The following is a 20,698-nucleotide window of genomic DNA, read 5'->3' on the forward strand; positions in this document are numbered from 1 at the left end:
AGTCAGGCTGGAGGATCCAAAACCGGTAACATCTAAATCGCTCTATTGCTTAGATATTGTTGGTGAAGCATTTTAGTGATATCATGGGTCCAGAGACTATATCAGGGTCCAGTTCTTCAGTAAATCACTAATTTGCTTCAGCACTGTGCGCTTTTCCTTTGTAAAGCTGATAAGAATGTAAAGTTCCATTCTAAAAGAAACCTCGATACCAACTCTCTAGATCCACATATATGTTGGGACATACGATTTAATAATCTGTGACATGCACATATTTCTCCAAAATGATATTCGTAAAAAGTCTGTCGGTGATTCATTCAGACTATTTTCCCCCTGCTCAGCCCGTGTATGAAGCATGTTATATCACTATGCTACCCGGAAATATTTCACCTCGCCACACACTCTTAACCTGCAGTGGCGTTGTTCTTCTTTATCACAACGCAATATAACATCTAAAAATATCTTCTAGTTCCCAGCAGGGTGTTCAAAAGCAGCTCATGTGTACACTGAAATAGAGGAGATACGGTCACCATTAACAGTCTTTAAATCCCAGCTGCTGTGTCTCTAATATTGACAGGCCAGGACCTATAGACATAGTGCAGTTCCATGCAGTAATGCAGTTATATTGTTGTGACCAGTGGCAGTATTGATTGGTGCTGTATTGACATTTCTCATAACAGAAAGTCTGCCTAGCTATATTGATTGTTGTGGTCCCAGATATATTGACTGCTGTGCTCGCAGTTGTTGTGGTCCCAGAAACTGTGTAGCTATATTAACTGACTTGGTCCCTGAGACTGTGTAGCTATATTGGTTGTTGTGGTCCCTGAGACTGTGTACCTATATTGGTTGTTGTGGTCCCAGAAACTGTGTAGCTATATTAACTGACTTGGTCCCTGAGACTGTGAAGCTATATTCGTTGTTGTGGTCCCTGAGACTGTGTACCTATATATATTGTTGTTGTTATATTGACTGCCTGGTCCCTGAGACTGTTGTGGATCCCAGAAACTGTGTGTAGTACCTATATTGTTGTTGGTCCCCCAGATACTGTGTAGCTATATTAACTGACTTGGTCCCTGAGACTGTGAAGCTATATTGGTTGTTGTGGTCCCTGTGACTGTATAGCTGTTGTGGTCCCTGAGTTATATTGGTTGTTGGTCCCAGAGACTGTGTAGATATATTGGTTGTTGTGGTCCCAGATTGGTTGTGTGAAGCTATCTTGACTTCCTTGGTCCCTGAGACTGTGTAGCTATATTGGTTGTTGTGGTCCCTGAGAGAAAGCTGTGTAGCTATATTGGTTGTTGTGGTCCCAGAGACTGCGACTGTGTAGCTATATTGGTTGTTGTGGTCCCAGAGACAGTGTGTAGCTATCTTGACTTCCTTGGTCCCTGAGACTGTGTAGCTATATTGGTTGTTGTGGTCCCTGAGACTGTGAAGCTATATTGGTTGTTGTGGTCCCTGAGCCTGTGTAGCTATATTGGTTGTTGTGGTCCCTGAGACTGTGCAGCTATATTGGTTGTTGTGGTCCCTGAGACTGTGTAGCTATATTGGTTGTTGTGGTCCCTGAGACTGTGTACTGTGTAGCTATATTTGTTGTGGTCCCAGATGTTGGTGTTGTCCCTGAGACAGTGTAGCTATCTTGACTTCCTTGGTCCCCTGACTGTGTTGTCCCAGAGTCCCTGCTATATATGGTTGTTGTGGTCCCAGAGACTGTTGTTGTGGTCCCTGAGACTATATTGGTTGTTGTGGTCCCAGAGACTGTGTAGCTATATTGGTTGTTGTGGTCCCAGATACTGTGAAGCTATATTGACTGTTGTGGTCCCTGAGACTGTGTAGCTATATTGGTTGTTGTGGTCCCAGAGACTGTGAAGCTATATTGGTTGTTGTGGTCCCAGAGACTGTGTAGCTATATTGGTTGTTGTGGTCCCAGAGACTGTGTAGCTATATTGGTTGTTGTGGTCCCAGATACTGTGAAGTTATATTGGTTGTTGTGGTCCCAGAGACAGTGTAGCTATCTTGACTTCCTTGGTCCCTGAGACTGTGTAGCTATATTGGTTGTTGTGGTCCCTGAGACTGTTGTTGTGGTCCCAGCTGTGTAGCTATATTGGTTGTTGTGGTCCCTGAGACTGTGTAGCTATATTGGTTGTTGTGGTCCCTGGATAGGCTGTGTAGCTATATTGGTTGTTGTGGTCCCAGAGACTGTGTAGCTATATTGGTTGTTGTGGTCCCTGAGACTGTGTATATATACTTGGTTTGTTGTGGTCCCAGAGACTGTGTAGCTATATTGGTTGTTGTGGTCCCAGAGACTGTGAAGCTATATTGGTTGCTGTGGTCCCAGAGACTGTGTAGCTATATTGACTGCCTTGGTCCCAGAGACTGTGTAGCTAATTTGGTTGTTGTGGTCCCAGAGACTGCGAAGCTATACTGGTTGTTATGGTCCCAGAGACTGTGTTGCTATATTGGTTGTTGTGGTCCCAGAGACTTTGTAGCTATATTGATTGTTGTGGTCCCTGATACTGTGAAGCTATATTGACTGTCGTGGTCCCAGAGACTGTGTAGTTATGGTGCCTGTTGTTGTCCAAGAGACACCAAGGCAGGACGACCAAACCTCAGCGGAATCGTTTTTTAATAAATACACACCGAACGCAACAGGTTAAGCAATTGAACGAGATGATAATATGATTAAAACTGGCAACCTAGACACCTGGGACATGGCAGCTTTGTGAAGAGCGTTTATTTACTACTCCCTCATAATATACATTAACAGTAAGTACCGTTACAGAGTAAGATTCTTTGGAGACTTGCAGATCAAATATGCTCAAAATAACAGCTTACTTTGGCATCGATATGACTGTGAAAAGGGTGTGTCAAATCAAGAAGGTATTCAAGGACCTGGTTCGGAACGAATCGGATGCACAATGACCTTTTATTCTAGCATCTCATCTCACCATCTACCTACTATTGACCCACACCCAGATTATCGGCCCATGCACCCAATACCGTCCCAAACTCCCAGGACCGGTCCAAACACCCAGCACCGGCCCAAACACCCATTACCGGTTCAAACACCAAGCACTGGTCCGAACAACCAGCACCGGTCCAAACAGCAATTACCGTCCCAAACACCCAGCCCAAACACCCAGCATCGGCCCAAACAGCCAGCACCGAGCCAAACACCCAGCACCCGCCCAAACACCCAGCCCAAACACCCACTACCGGCCCAAACACCATTAGTAGTCTAACACGTCACCCTGGCGACGTTTTCAAAATGGCGGCGCCCATATGGGCCCTTTTTTCAAGATGGCAGCACTTCCGGTCCAACATGGCGTCACTTTCGGTAAGGGGAGATAACTTGGGTTCCGGTTCCGGTGTGTGCATCGCGATGACGTCACGTCTGGTTCCGGTGTGTGCGCACATCCCGACGACGTCACCTCTGGGCCAAGGGACCTGTTCAAGATGGTGACCCATCCGGTGAGATCTCGCGGGATCTCGTGGGGGATCTCGTAGCATCTCGCGGGATCTCGCGAGTGTAGACACCATGCAAGATGTCGGACGGACGAGCGGCGGACGGGAAGGAGAGGAGGGGAGGGGGGAGGGAAGGGAGAGAGGGGGAGGGAGGGAGAGTGGTGAGAGGACGATAGCGTGCATGGAAAACGATGGAGACCTAATGACGTCACTTTGGGTCGTCGGGTTGAGTGTGGCGTGACGGGAATAGGGAAAAACCTATGGAAAAACCCATGACGTTATGTATATAAGCCAAAGCGCAGCGTGGGTGACAGTTCTCACTATGTCATCACCACTTAATGAAGCGAAGCAGGCGCCCGTGCCCTACTGGTTGGAGCCGACGTCCCAAATTACACGCATAAGAAGTTCCAGGGCAACACTCATCGCTATAAGCTAAAACCTAGTTCAATCCAGCTTGGTTGCAGCGTCAACAACCTGAAAACCTCCCCGTCGTTCTCAGAGAGCAGTTTGATGCTGTCTTGTTAGACCTGAGAAACAATGTGAATGGCCAGGATGGTGATCGCGTGGGATTGATCCTGAACCATCCAGCCCTGGATTCACCCATCCCCATCACGTTACAGCGCATGGAGGACCTCCAGGGGAAACACATCCTGGCCAAAGTAGAAAAAGTACAGCAAAGTAACCTCGAGTTGCATATCGATGAGACCATGCATATATCCTTACTGCATTTGGACGATCCTGAATGTATAGGCCAGGGACACGGCCAGCAAAGTCACATCGTCGGCTTAAACGCCTACCTGGAAAAGAAACAATGCATCGTACAAATTAAGAATGAGGATCAACTCACGAACACAAACCCGATCCTGTGACCAAGGAATGGACGAAGGAATGGAAACACCTATTTAAGGAAAAAAGACCAGCGCAATTGAAGGCCGCTAAGGGCTTATTTCGTCAACTCAAGATTCCTGATGGCCCTTGTACTGGGCGTGCCACTGGGAGTTGTTCAGTCAACGTTTGGCGCCTTACTACCAACTCAAAATCTACTCCCAAGATGTCATGAATCGGGTCCTGTACAAGATTGAAGTGTCTCAACCCACCAAGATCCTTCACCTGTATCATCACCATCAGCATTACGATGTCATTACATCCATGCCAGCTTTTACAGGTTATCCCTACTACTGTGAAACTTGTGAGAAACCCGAGAATTTCGATGCCACTGGTGCACACTGTGGCGACGTGGACAATGGAGGACGCTCCTGTCTCCAATGTGGCGGGTGGTTCCGAAACTCTTACTGCTTTCAACGCCAATGGACAGCCTCCGCCAAGCAACCTAGCATCTGCTCCACCATCCACACTTGTCATCGATGCCTGGCCAAAGTCAACATGAGAAAAATCCAGGACATGGCCAACCACCAGTGCGGCACGAATCGTCACTGCAAGAACTGCAAAGAACCCTTGGAACCCAACCACCAGTGTTACATGACCGTCATCAAACCACCCACACAAGATGAAGACGGTGAAAACAAGGAGGAAGACAAAGAACGACAACAGCGTCAGTTCATCTTCTACAATTTTGAATGTACCCAAGATCAAGGGACTCATGTTCTCAACTTGTGCGTGGTGCATCTGGGATGTGGAAAATGTATTTCCGAGGCTTCGGATCAACTGTGTGAAAAGTGTCCCTGGCGGAAGGAAGGAGAAGGACCTAGCCGCATCAAAGTGTTTCGGGGATCTACGACCTTGAAGGACACAGGCGACTGGCTGTTGCGTCTGGCGGAAAAGAAACAAAGCAAGAAGAAATGAGGTGGAGGCACCACAGCAGCAGTCATCGGACCGCGCCACCAAACAATCCAAACCATCACTAGAACCCGATGATATTGTAGAACTAGAACAAGAACAAGACGACGAGGAATAAGAAGACGGCGAAGACGACATTTCCCCTACCATTGATGATGACGACGTGTTGGTCATTGCACACAACTACCGTGGCCACTTGCTCCTACAGTACTTCCATCAACATCTAGTGAAACCATCCGAGATTCTACTTCGTGGGAATCTCATCTTTCATATGACCGTGGGGCGTCTCGTCTTCAAACATTCACTCAATTTCCTCTCGATGGCTCTGAAGCAGTTTCCAAAAACATTTGCCTTGACGGAACTCAAGAAAGGTTACTTCCCTCACTTCTTCAACACCGAAGCTCACCAAGGCTATGTGGGTCCTTATCCTCCCGTTTCTATCTAAGATCCTGACGGTATGTTTTCTGCCGAAAAGCAAAGCTTTATTGGCCTGGTATGATGCACGCGTGGCTGAAGGAGCTGTCTTTGATCTGGATGAGGAATTGTTGAACTACTGCCAGAGTGATGTGGACATTTTGCATCGAGTCTGTGCTGCATTCCGCAACATGTTCATCCAACAAAACGACGTGGACCCTTTCTATGAAGCACTGACTCTACCCATGGCTTGCATGCACACCTTCCGAAAACTGTTTTTGGAACCCTGCACCATCACCATCATACCTCCTCAAGGTTACCGTCCCCAGCGCCGCTACTCTCTGCAGTGTCTCCACTGGCTCAACTGGGTCATGCACCAACACCCCGACCTCCACATCCAGCATGCCCGGAATGGCGGAGAAGTAGGCTTTGACTGTGCTGACGGCAGCCACTACATGGTGGATGGCTACGACGCTGAGACACGCACCGTGTATGAATACTTGGGTTGTTTCTGGCACGGATGTACTCGCTGTTACAAGACGAGCTGATGTGAACACCATGCTAGCTTTGGTACAGCACCTTGGGAACGATATCATCATATGTTGTACCGACTGGCGGTGTTACGTCAACATCCTGACATCGACCAAGTGGTGACCCTGTGGGAATGGGATTTTCGGAAAGAACAGAAAGACAACGCTGATCTGAGAGCGTTCCTGACCACACTGCAAGGACCTCATGCCTACATGCCTGAACCGTTGGATCCCAGAGAAGCCTTCTATGGCGGACGCACCAACGCCACAAGTTGTACTACGAAGCCAAAGAAGATGAAGAAATCAAATATGTGGACGTTTGTTCGTTGTACCCTTACATGTGCAAATATGGTACTTACCCCATGGGGCATCCCAAGATCAAAGATCATCCTCCTGTGTCAGACTTGTTCGAGCTCCACGGTCTCATCCAGTGCCGAGTCTTGTACCCACCGACCTCTACCATCCCGTTCTTCCTTACCACGTCCAGGGCAAGTTGTTATTTCCTCTGTGTTGTGCTTGTGCTGAAGCACAGTGGGAACTGTGGTTCCTGCCCAAGGTGACACCTAATGATGAAGACCGTAGTATCCATCCCAGTATTTCATGGTGACACTAGAGAATACGAAGGCTGGAAAGGCTGGAAAGCTGCTTTCATGGCATGTGTTGCTAAAGCTCCAGCCACTAATGAGTATAAGCTTCTGCAGCTTAAACAATATCTTTCTGGTGAAGCAGCACAACTTGTAGCTAAGTTAGGTCACAGTGCCTCAGCCTATGATGTGGCCTTAGAAAGGTTGGATAGAAAGTATGGCGGCAAACGACGCCAGATAGCACTGAAACTGGAAGAAATATATAATTTCAGGCCAATACGACCAGGGAGTGCTAAAGATTTGGACACTTTTGCTGACATGCTTGATGTAGCTGTGGTCAGTTTGAGGGAATCTGACACGATAGAGGAATTGGGGAGTGGGTGTTTGTATTCACTACTGGTTAAAAAGATGAATGAGGCTATGATAACGCAGTTTCACAGATGGATGTTTGAGAACCAAAGACAAGAGTCAGTTGAGACACTTAGGGAATTGTTACTACAAGAGGCAGGGTTCCAGACAATAGCTTCAGACGTAAAACATGGAATAGTTAACAAATCAAAGACAACAGATAGGAGAGATAGCAACAAGAAAGGAACATTCGCAAGCACACATAACCGAGCTAAGACAAGGCAATGTCATGTTTGTCATGGAACAGATCATGACACGTGGGGTTGTGCACAGTTCAAATCTCTTGGTCTACCAGAAAGGTGGGATATGGCAAAACAGTTAGGTTTATGCTTTCGCTGCCTTGACATCGGTCATCTGGGTAAATCATGCAGTAGAATTGTGAAATGTGGGCTTGATGGCTCTAAGGCTAATCATAACAGGTTACTTCATGACAACAGCAAAGTGGCCAGGAACGATAGGGCTGACAGTGGTATTGCGGAGGTTAATGATACAACCACAAAGTCTCATGAAAGTAGATCAGAGACAACCACCTTGTCAACTTCTAAACAGGAAGCACATTATCTTGCTCTTAGGACAATTCCTGTCGTTCTTAAGAATGGTAATCACAGAAGGACCGTGAATGCATTGCTCGATGATGCTAGTACGCATACTTACATCAACGAGGATGTAGCATATGAACTTGGTGTGCAAGGTAATACACAACAAGTGTCGGTCAATGTCCTGAATAATAAACAGGAGACATTTGACAGTATGCTAATTGATGTTGGCCTAGAGAGTATGGATGGTTCAGTAGACATGACCATTACAGCTTTGACAACTACCAAAGTAACAGGTAGAATGGAAGTTATTGATTGGCGTAAACATGTACAGCAATGGCCACATTTGAGGAATATTCAATTCCCAGAGGTAAGTTCTCGGCCCATAGTTGACATCCTAATAGGTATGGACTATTTAGAGCTGCATTCTTCTCTCGAAGAAATCTGTGGGCTTCCAAGAGAGCCAGTAGCTAGCTTGACACCTTTAGGTGGGTCAGATACCAGGTTTAGACAGGCACGCAACACATGTTGCAGGTTCATTTTTCATCCAGAATACGGAGGTAGATGCAGATACAAATCTTGACTCTTTGATTCATTCGTTTTGGGCATCTGAAAGCATTTCGGGTTCAACAACAGTTAGAAGTCTTGATGAGGATGTTGCAGTTAAGGCTGTAAAACAATCTCTTGTGTACAAAGAAGACAGATATCAGGTTGGCATTCCATGGAAGGAGGGTCGTGATAGTCTGCAAAACAATTATGACATGGCATACAGTCGTCTTGTCAATATAGAAAAGAAGTTATCAAAAGATCAAACCATATCAGAAGCCTACAATGACGTCATAGAACAGTACATACAAAAGGGTTACATCAGAAATGTACCTGAAACTGAAATAGGTCAAAGTAAATGGTTTTTGCCTCATTTTCCGGTAATTAAACCTGACAGAACTACAACAAAGGTAAGAATAGTATTTGATGCTTCGGCAAGGAATAAAGGCATATCCTTGAATGATGTTATTCATCAAGGCCCTAAACTACAGAATGATCTGTTTGAGATCTTGCTGCGGTTTCGGAAACACCCTGTTGCAATCATTTGTGATGTTGCTGAAATGTACCTCCAAATTCAACTTGCTCAGGAGGACCGTACATATCTAAGGTTTCTTTGGAGATCGATGGATCAAAACAAAAAGCCAGATGTGTTTGAGTTCTCAAAGGTTGTATTTGGACTCCATTTTTAGCTCAGTATATCACTCAGGAACATGCGAAATCACTTGGGAAAGAACTTCCATTAGCTGCAGCTACAATAGAAAAGTCAACCTACATGGATGACAACATTGATTCTGTAGAGACAGACAGCAAAGCTATAGAGCTCTACAAACAGCTGCAACAGCTTTTGAGTAGTGCAGGAATGCATGCTCGTAAGTGGGTCTCTAATTCCATACCAGTTCTCCAACAAATACCAGAAGTAGACAGACTAAAGGAGATAAACATTCAAATGAGTGAATTGCCGTCTGTGGGGGCATTGGGCTTGCTGTGGAGTGCTGACTCGGATGGGTTTGGGTTCTCGTTCATGTCGTCTGGGCAGGATGTCGGGATGACTGGGGGGAACTTCTTGAGGGAGACTGCTGGGTTGTTTGGTCCTCTGGGGTTCCTGGGTCCATTCGCCATGGGGGCTGGGGTTGTCCTGCGGGAGATGTGGCTGTCGGGTGTTGACTGGGATGACGCTATTGGTCCAGATCTGGAACAGAGGGCGTGGACTTGGTGCCAATAGGTTGGGGGTTTGTGCTCGCTTGGAGTTCCAGGGGGACTTGGGATCACCTTGGATACTTCGGGAGTGAGGTTGCACACATTTGTGGATGCTTCGGGGGTGGCGTTTGGAGCTGTGGTTTTCTCGGTTGCGGCTCAAGGGTATTGTCAAGGGGCTAGTCATCTGGTGGCTTCGGGGTGTCGTGTGGCCCCTGGGCAGTTGGTGTGCCACGGTTGGGGCTTCTCGCTGCTGTTCTTGGGGTTGGACTGATTCTGGCAGTGGCAGGGGCATTGGAGTTGCCTCTGCAGTGTGTGACATTGTGGTCTGACAGTAAGAACGTCCTTTGGTGGATTAGAAGGCAAAGTAGATGTTTTAAACCATTTGTAGCAAACAGGATTGCATACATACAGGAACATACAAACATCAGTCAATGGAAATACGTCCCTTCCAAGCAAAATGCTGCAGACATTCTTAGTAGAGGTGCAGATGTTGAAACCCTTTCCACTGACAAATGGCTTCATGGTCCTACATTTCTGACTCGTGATGAAGATGAGTGGCCAAAACAGACAGTTGCCTTTGACAACTGTGAGAATCTTGAACTAAAAAGGCCTTCTCAAGTAAACGTAGTCATGTTTACTAAATCTGACTCAAACACTGATAGGTTAGAACCAAATAGATATTCTATGTGGAAGAGACTCTGCAGAGTGTATGCTTGGGTCTATAGGTTTCTTAACAATGCTAGAGCTCCATGTTCACTTAGAAACAAGGGTGAACTGGATGCGGAGGACATTGAGGACTCAGAAACAGCAATACTTGTAAGAAATCAAAGGGAAGAATTTCCTGATGATTACTCTTCACTGATGAGAAAATCAGAGTTGTCAGCAAACAGTAAGTTGGTCGGCCTACAGCCTTTTGTTGATGACAATGGGCTAATGAGAGCAGGAGGCAGACTGAGGTTTGCGGATGTATTGTCTTTTGAGGCCAGACATCCTATTATACTCCAAAGACATTCCTGGGTCACCAAACTGGTTGTCAAATATTATCATGAGCAGGTGAGTCACATGGGTACAAATAGTACGTTGTCGGCCTTGTCCACTAGATTCTGGATCATTTCAGCTAGAGAGGAAATACGTCAGTGGGAAAGACAGTGTTCATGGTGTAAAAGGCAAAAAGCCAAACCAGCACATCAGATAATGGCAGATCTCCCTAAGGTTAGGGTACGATGTTCAATGAAAGCATTTGTGACAACAGGTGTGGATTATGCAGGTCCGTTTTACATGGTACAAGGTCGAGGTAAGAGTCGACAAAAACGTTATCTCTGCCTTTTCACATGTCTGTCAACACGAGCAGTACATTTAGAAATGGCTTTTGGGTTAGACACGGATTCGTTTCTGAATGCCTTGTTTCGTATGGCGCACAGACGTGGTATGCCAAAGGAAATAATCTCAGACAACGGGGACTAACTTCGTTGGGGCTGCAAAAGAGCTGAAACAGCTCGTTGCTGGCCTAGATTCAGGCGTAGTTAAATCAACTTTGGCCAACAAAAGTGTCAACTGGATTTTCAATCCCCCAAATGCGCCATACTTTGGAGGAGTCTTTGAGTCGTTGGTGAAGTCGGCCAAAATAGCTATGTATGCTATTTTGAGTTCAGGGGGATGTTAGTGATGAGGAACTCATGACAGCCATCATAGGAGTGGAAGCTCTTATGAACTCTAGACCTTTGACGTATCAAAGCGCACATCCACAGGATGATGTTCCACTCACGCCCAATCATTTCCTACATGGTCAGGTAGGTGGGGAATTTGCGCCAGAGTTGGACTCTACCTCCTTCAGCCCTAAGAAGCGATGGAGAAGAGTTCAAGAACTCATTAGACACGTGTGGAAACGATGGATGAGAGAGTGGCTCCCATCTCTCAACATCAGGAAGAAATGGTTCACACCATGTCGAGACCTACAGGTGGATGACGTTGTGATTGTAGTGTCTTCGGATACTCCTCGTGGAGTTTGGCCTCTAGGCAGAGTATTGAAGACCTATCCTGGAAAGGACGGTCACGTGCGCGTTCTTGATGTTCAGGTTGGCTCTACAGTCTTGAAAAGGCCTGTCACAAAGGTCTGCCCTCTTGAATGGAGTTAATTGGTGAAATGATGCTTCTAACAGCAAATGATGTACATACTCATAGATAGTTTTCCTTGTTTCTCCCATTTAGTCAGTTTTAATGATAGACAGGGATCTATCATGGAGGGGGGCATGTTCTGAAGGCATTTTGGTTTTATCACTTGAACTGCTCACTCAAACGCACTCAGTGCATACTAGGCGTATCGCCTGAACACACCCGGAGAAGTGCACGGGAAAAACGAATAGGTTTTGCATATTTAAGACGGTGATCAGCGATACACGGCCCATTCGCTCCTTTCTGCTATTCGTTACAGGTCGTGTGTAGGCATTTATTTAGACATTTAGACTATGAATGATTTAGATGTTAGATGTGCAGATTCAATTGGTTATTGTGGCGTTAGGTTGTTGAACTTGCATTAGTGTGTTTAAGGGTTAGACAATTAGCGGTATTTAGCAGTTCGTTTCATCTCAAAGTTCATTTAGATTCACTTAAGAGAATCACGTTTAGTTCTTTGTTAATCGTCCCATAGTTTTCTCATTTATTATAGTTATCACGTTTAGTTCCTTGTTTTAGGCCAAAAGGTAAGTTCGAAATTTTAGTTGATTAGGAATTCAGTTAATTTGCATAGCTCTGCCCAATCGTTTTATTTTCCACTGCAACAGGACTACGTACCATGGCTAAAGGTTGCCTGAACAGCCACTGGGGCCAGTTTGGCCAACGCGTCGGGTTTGACAAAATGGACTACATCAGTTCCCCTGAGAGATTCTTTGCCCTCTTCCAGGATGAACGTTGTGAGGTAAAGGATGTGCACTTCCCCAACAAGGAGCTCGTGTGTGTCATTTATGAACCTCAGGCAGAATTTCGCAACCCGCATCCCACCCACAATATGGCCATTGCAGCCTGGGTGACAGCACAAGCCCGTCTCAATCGGTATTCCTACTTGAAACCCTTGGATCGGCGCGTCCTCTACTTTGACATGGACAGTATCATCTACATTCACTGTCCACTAAGCTACAACTCTCCACTGGGAGATACCGATGAACTGGGAGGCAACACCATTCAAACCTTTGTCTCGGGAGGACCCAAGAACTATACCTACAAGCTGCGCCATCCGGTAGTGTGGGCACTAGCAAAGTCCGTTGATTTACTCTGAATCACAGGGCGAGCCAATATGTCATCTTTGACAACATAAAGACTCGTCTGTCAGAGGGATCAAGGTTGCATCACTGTCCAGTACCCGCACAAAATCATTCGCGGAGGACTTTGCCAGGGCAATGCGTTGCTGTCCAAGGACACCACCAAAGTGTATCGCCCGGTCTACACCAAACGGCGAGTCCAGTACGACCCACAAAGAGTTCCCGTGGAAACTCTCCCCTATGTGTACAAAAGAGTGAACAAATACCCATGAACTTTTGTTGCTGACATCCTCTGTTGATGAACTGTTGTTAATGTAGTGTTGATGCATCATTGTTCATTCATTCAATGTTTGCCTTGTTCATTCATTCAATGGGATTGCCTTGTTCATCCATTCAATTGGATTGCCTTGTTCATCCATTAAAATATGAATTCAAATGAAATGTGTTGTGTCGTCTCTCTCTTCAGGGGCCAGACCTGGTGGAGTCCATGGTCACCCTCAACCATGTTGTACCCTGTTAGACTCAGACCTGGTGGATGCCATGGTAACGTTTACAATGTATTTCTTTTTCTTTCTATGTTGCGAATACAGCCCCTGATGTTACTTTTTATGGTTCAGCATTAGAACTTAATCAATATCAGTCATTGATTGCATTGAAACACTTCCCTATGACCAAGTGACCATGGGAAAAACCCATGACGTCACACACCCTATGGTGTCATCATCACCCTGTATATATAAGAGGCGCTTCTGACCGAGTCATGATCAGTCATGTTGTTCACTCTGCTCTTTGTGGTTGCAACGTATCTAGAAGAGATACTTTTTAGAACTGTTCAGAGAAGCGGTGCAAGACGCTGTGCAGAAACAATGCGATTGTGACGCAATTTGAAATGACGTCATAGCTCGCACTGCTGCTGCTGCCTATAAAAACTCAGGATCAGTCGAGTGGGTCATCAGTCGAACCAACCTCCCTTCTTTTGCCAACATGGCTTCGCATCAACAATTTCACCCAACATGGAACACGGTACTTCCTTAAGGCATTACCCCAACTGCTGCATTCCTACAATCATCGCGTCCATCGTACGATTGGACAACAACCCGTGGATGTACATCCTAACGCTCCCTATGATGAAATTCGGGTGTTGGATCACATGGAACGCCAACAACGTCAGAAGAAGAAGCAAAAGCAGCGCCAACTCAAGACAAAGAAGAAGCAACAACTGCATCTCTTGTTACCCGGGACCCGTGTCCGTTTGAACAAGACCAAAGGCACTTTTGACAAAGAGTACCTTCCCAACTGGACCACCGAACTGTTCACAGTGGATCGGGTCGTGAAAGGCTGTGTTCCTCCTCTCTACCGAGTGAATGATGATCATGAAGACATGCTGCAAGGCACTTTTTACCCGGAAGAACTGCAACCCATTTAGAAAACGGATGACGTGTACAAAGTGGATCAGGTTCTGAAACGATGACGTCGTCAAAAGAAGGATGAAGTGTTGGTGAGATGGTCAGGATACCCTGCCAGCTTTGATTCATGGATCCCTGCTGCTCATCTGGTCTTTAAATAGCGTGGCCTCCAGTCTCCCACCGTCAGTTCGGCATCCCCCATCATGCAGAGTGAACCGATCTCAAAGCTTAAGTCCAAGGAGGGGAAACCATCATCCCCTGGTACCTCACGTTGTTGTTGCTTTGGCATGGGCTTGCCACGAAGTGAAGTGGTGTTTTTCTCCCAAGTGTTTCTGATATATGGCGTGGTCATCATGAGCATGGTTCAGTTGGCATTGGACCACGGTGAGAAACAGTTGTGGACAGCCTTGTTGGCCAGTTGCTTGGGGTACTTGCTCCCACAACCCACGTTGGTGCTGTCGTCGTTGCCTCCTTCCTCTGCTGCATCCCCAACCCCCTCTGTATCCAGTCTGGTTCCCTAAGAGAGAAAGATGTGGGTGTCTCTGTTTTCCAAGCGGGACTTTTATGTGACCTTACCCAGCGATGCTTCCATGGATGTTCATCCCAACAACAGAGTGAATCATTACGAAGTCAAACTACCCTTTCCCATTCAAGTGAATCGCCGGGAGTGGGAAGTCGGCGTCAGTGAACTTCATTTTCCAATGACATGGTAAAATGTGTCGTTCCCCTTCAACTGGTTTGTCCTTGATGTGAACTTGGAACGCATGACCAGGATTTACAGTTCAGCAGCACGCAATGTGACTGTGACAGAAGAGAACCCAGGCATAATCAGAGCAGTCAGCGAAAAGGTCATTATTCCAGAAGGAGTGTATTCCAGTCGACAACTCGTCCTGCTTCAACACACCTGTCACGGCTGTTGGAAAAGCATACAGCTGATGTTTACCAATCGGATGCCAGAGATCATTCACCGTCACCGTGAACTACCCCAAAGAAGACCTCCGACTTGAAATGCGTGGCAATGCACATGTCAACTTTTATGCTCCCACCCCGAAAGACATGTGCAGAGCCATCACGGGTTCCTCCTGCAGAACAGCAACCCAACCTGACCACGATAGCATCAGGTCTGCCTACACCACTCGCTTGGTGTTGCCTGCTCCTTTAGTACATATGCTGGGATTCATACAGCTCCCCATGGTGGACGAAGCACAAGAAATAAGCCAGGTCTCTGCTCACCCTGGCCAGGTGGGTGTGTTTGACTGTCCTCTCGTCGTGGGTGAACAGGAAGCTCATCATCTGGCTGGTTTTGATACCTTGTATGTGTACTCGGATGCGGTGGAAGATCAAATCGTCGGGGATACCATGGCTCCCTTACTGATGTATGTCCCTGTGTCCCGCCAGATGATGGAAGACAGCGTCGTGATCAAAACCCCTCAGCACCTATGCTACATGGGATTGCATCAGGGAACCACGGATGCCATTCAAATCTATTTAACGGATGACGTAGGACGTCTGGTGCCATTCCAGAGTGGGAAGACCATCGTGACACTTCATTTCCGTCCCCGTCGTCTGGGTACGTACTGAGAATCAACATGGTAGGAACGTTCAGCTCTCTCCATCCTCAAGACAGTGGGAAAATCAGCTCTCAAAACAGGCGTCAAGATGCTACCGGGATTAGTGCAAGATATCACTTCTGGTCACTGAAGTGTGGGGGGACAATTTGAAACATCATGGGAAACAAGCCTTACTCGCCACCTTGCGACAGCACCCACCAGGATCACCAGCGGGCAAAAGAAAACGGAAACAGGACGTGGGATTCACCAAGTAACATCAAGCATTGTTTTGAACGAGAAGGCATCACGTTGCTGATCAATCAGCATAAAGGACCGCCCAGATGGAAAAGGGGTTCAGTTCAACACCAGACACCATACGGTCAAGACCTGTTGTGCAGACTTGTTGTCCAGATCAGCTGTCAAGATGACGCACCGGGATGCCTGCGAATGTAGCACAACTTGATCTCTTTTCTGTGCCCCCTGTGGTGACCTTGGTCCAAGAAGGTCAGTGGATTCGATACAGCCCTCTTGCACCCCCTTCGGTCTCGGGTCCCCTCCAATTTAACATTGCTAACCCTGTGAATGCCTACATCGATTTGAGGCAATGTTACCTCCGCATCTGCCTCAAAATGAATAATACAGATGGAACGAATGCAGTTCATGATGGCGATGGGGCACTCATTGTGTCCACAGTGAACAACATGATGCATTCCTTCTTTCGTAAAGTGCGTGTCTAAGTGGGCCACAATCAACTGGAAATTACTCCTTACATGGGAACCTATCCCTACCGAGCCTATTTGGAAACGTGTCTGAGTTATGGGAAGGGAGCAAAAGGGACCCATCTCCAGTGCCAAGGATGGTACACAGATGAAGCTGGAAAAATGGATGACTTTAATGCTGTCGCCCAGAATGCCAACACAGGACTTGTCGCACGACGACGGATCATTCTGCCTACCCGAGACGTGGAACTCACAGGACGTCTCCACTGTGACCTGTTTCTTCAAGACCGGTACCTGGTGGATGGAGTCCCCATGGAACTAGAACTGATTCACAGTCCGAGTGATTTCTTTTTGATGAGTGCTGGAGATGCCGAGTGTCGATTTGAACTGACCAAAGCCGAGTTTTACGTTCGCCAAGTCAACATTGATCCTTCCATACGGGAACAACACGTGAAGCACATGTCACCAGGAGTCACGGCCAAATATCCTTTGACCTGAGTTCAAGTCACAGCACACAACATTTCAGGAGGAGGACGCGATTTCCAAAAAAGATCAACTGATTGGAGGTCAGCTGCCCAACCGAGTGGTGTTGGGATTGGTGGACAATGATGCTTTTGCTGGCAGCAAGGAAAAGAACCCCTTCCATTTCAAGCACAACAGCGTGACCAGCCGCATATAAACTCCAGCATTTGTAAGTGACAGTATCCCTATGCAACATGGACACAAGAAAAGCTGAAGCCATCGGTCCAACACCTTACCGAAAAAATTGCGGTAGAAAGCAATGTCTACACTGTAGCCCAAGCTTACAAGTGAAGACCGGTATCAACATGGAAGAGGGTACAACAGCAGCCCCACCACCACTGATCCCAACAACAGGAGCAGAAGCAGCAGCACAAGAAACGGCAGCCCCACCACCAACAACGGTAGCCCCACCACCACCAACGGGAGCAGAAACGACAGCCCCACCACCGCCACCACCAACGACAATATCTGTAAGCCTGCCAACATGGTCGTCAAATTGGCGGTTGATTATATGCCAAACCTGCTTCAAAGCCTTTCCCTCCAATCGCTTCGATGTAGTCCCTGGAGCTCCCTTTTACGTCTGTATCTACTGTGGGGAAGGGATCAGAAAGGGAGCTCACCATCTACATGATGATGTCTGCCCAGGGAAATTTATCTTCCGAGGCCTTAATCTGCTATGCCAGTGTTAAACATGCCATACCAACGGCCCTTTTCAGGGCCACCCACCTCGCTCGAAAGAATGCTACATCCAATGCTTGAACCACACTAACTCTAACCACTCTAACCACGCCATCGTCCTCTCACCACTCTCCCTCCCTCCCCCCTCCCTCCCTCCCTCCCTCCCTCCCTCTCCTTCCCCCTCTCTCCTTCCCTACCTCTCCTTCCCGTCTGCCGCTCGTCCGTCCGCCACTTTGCATGGTGTCTACGCTCGCGAGATCCCGCGAAATGCCACGAGATCTCCCACGAAATCCCGCGAGATCCCACCGGATGGGTCGCCATCTTGAACAGGGCCCTTGGCCCGGAGGTGACGTCATCGGGATGCGCGCACACACCGGAACCGGACGTGAAGCCATCTTGGACAGGAACTGCCGCAATCTTGAAAAAGGGCTCACATGGGCGCCGCCATCTTGAAAATGTCACCAGAGTGACGTGTTAGACTACTACCATTACAAGTCAAAACACCCAGCATCGGCCCAAACACCCATTACCGGCTCAAACACACATCACCAGCCCAAACACCCAATACCGGCCCAAACACCCATTACCGGCCCAAACACCCACCACCGGCCCAAACACCCAATACCGACCCAGACACACATCACCAGCCAAAACACCCATTACCGGCCCAAACACCCATTTCCGGCCCTAACGCCCAATGCATTTCTGAAAGGATCGAATGGGATGAATATTTTTCCAGTTTCTGAAGTAACACAATACATGTTATAGATATAAGTGAAAATATAGTTGCCGGCAACGATGAGGGCTCCTCGTCTTTAGTTCTATCTATAGGGCCCGTAAGTCTCGCGAGGCGCTACTTCCGCTACTAGATTTCCGGTGACAAGCAGAACCAGTTCTGGTACCAACTTGGTACCAAGTTGCTTGTCAGAAAATATATTTCGGGAATCAATGACATGGTTAACGTAAAATGTATTTGAGTAAACTTTATTTCTTGAATTAATAAAACTATTATAATTAATATACTGCTATTCACAAAAGAGCCATGTGTTACCAACTTTATCGAGTTGATGGTCTGTTAATATTTGGCCACATTTACTCTGTCATTTCCATTTTCAATTATAGTATGTGATTTCCAAATTAGAATATTTTTGTTTGTTAAATTTGTTATTTATTTTCTAAATACATTTGCTATGCTGTAGCAACATTTTCAGTAACTATTTCAAAATTAAAACTATTTTTTACACGTCAATATTTATATTTGTTAGGAACTATATAATAGATATAATCAATGGAGACAATTGGCTTTATGCAACGTAAAATGCATGTGTAAACTAGTTGGTAGGCTTGACATATAATTTGACTCTCTTCCAAGTCTGTGGATAACTGTATGCAAGTTCAGGTGACATAATGACTCAGAATGCAAATGTGAAAGAAAAAGCATTATAAATTTTACTTTGGATAGATGACAGGGATCTGCATGTGTCAAATTGTTTCTTTGCTATGCTGTAAATATACTGATAATGATATATTAAATAAATAGCAGTTCTTGTAACATTATTCAAAAGAAATATAAATATATGAACTTTGCCATTTATGGTGACGTTTTTATACACACAAGAAGTCATAGAGTGACAAATCAATCAACAGCTCGAAATAATATAAAATAACCTTGATGGCATGGTTACAATTATTTCGGTTACTACTGTCGGATATTCAAAACAAAAATGTGAAAACCTTCAGCCATATGAATATTCATCATGAAACAATTATTTATCAAAATATGAAAACATTATTTTAGTGGGGTGATATATAAAAACTGGTTGTTGGACAATATTAATTACACTTTGTACTAGATGTCTTGGATGTTGTAAATTATGTACTATGATCTACAGTACATGCGTGTTAATTAGTTCTTGTTTATGCAGGGGTGAGGTTCTGCTGTGCTGTAAGCAAAATACGAAGCAGCACACAGCATCTTCAAGTCACAATTGGCAAAAATGCAAGACCAAATATTCTCAAATATGGAGTAATCACTCAAAGACATTTCCTGTATTGTAAAATATACTGACCAATACATGGGGAAACTAAATGTGCATTTATACTAAGCGGAATATCTACACCCCGACAGCAAAATCAGTCCAAAAACTTCATCGTATTTACAGATTCATTATCCTGCCTTCAAGCACTTCTAAACGTGACTTCAAGTCACCCAATCATCCTGGACATATTAGAACTGTACAACGACCTTTCTACTGGCCAATATGACATCATCCTCTGCTGGTTGCCGGGTCACGTCGGCATAGCAGGTAACACTAAGGCCGATGCTGCAGCAAAAGCAGCTCTCGAAAAGCCCCTATCTCCACTGCTAATCCCATACAGTGACTTCAAACCCACTATCAAAAGCTATACTCTGGACCTGATGCAAAAAAGGTGGGACACTCAAGTAGGAAGAAACAAACTCCATGAATTGAAGCCAACAATCGGTTATACCTACTTGGGTTGTCAGTCAAGACGCGATGAGGTAATTTTACGACGATGTCGTATTGGCCACAGTCGATTTACACATGACTATCTGCTGAAAACGGATGGGGATGGACCCCCCATGTGTGTCTGTTGAGATGAGGTGTTCACCGTCAAGCATATTCTGCTTGAATGCGTGGACTTATCGCCTGCAAGGGACTCACATTATGATGCAACAAACCTAAAAGATCTGTTCTCTCGCGTGAGCGCCCATCAGATACTGAACTACCTGAAAGAAGTTGATCTGTATCATAAATTGTAACTGTGAAATGTAACAACCGTAAATTGTAACTATGAAATGTAACAAACCGCCTGCCTTTAAATTTGATGCTATGACTTTTTCTGCTTTTGAATGACAATGTAATCAATAAATGTCTTTGAAATAAAACTCATTCCGAGTATGTACTTACAATATTTACTAATGCAAACTTGTTCTCGTCACTATATGGCTGGAAAAATGCCGATGTGACGTAAAGCTCAACTCAACTCAACTCAACGGTGCGCATCTGTGTGATTTTTTGTAAGCGATTCGGAGCATTGGTTTAGGAGTTATGTTTGGGGACGAGTCTTCTTGCAGG

The 20,698-nt window shown here is 46.0% G+C and overlaps 1 protein-coding gene across 1 annotated transcript in view; it reads left to right on the top strand.

Moving 5' to 3' along the window:
- The window catches only part of LOC124255751, a 68,965-nt gene continuing 48,267 nt past the window's right edge, over positions 1–20,698 (top strand). Inside the window, exon 1 of the mRNA XM_046689662.1 lies at positions 1–25. The gene's annotated coding sequence lies outside the window, so the exon portion shown is untranslated. The remainder of the gene's footprint in view (positions 26–20,698) is intronic.

The sequence above is a fragment of the Haliotis rubra genome, unplaced genomic scaffold, assembly GCF_003918875.1.
Source record: "Haliotis rubra isolate DU_JTF1 unplaced genomic scaffold, ASM391887v1 Scf608, whole genome shotgun sequence".
NCBI lineage: Eukaryota > Metazoa > Mollusca > Gastropoda > Lepetellida > Haliotidae > Haliotis > Haliotis rubra.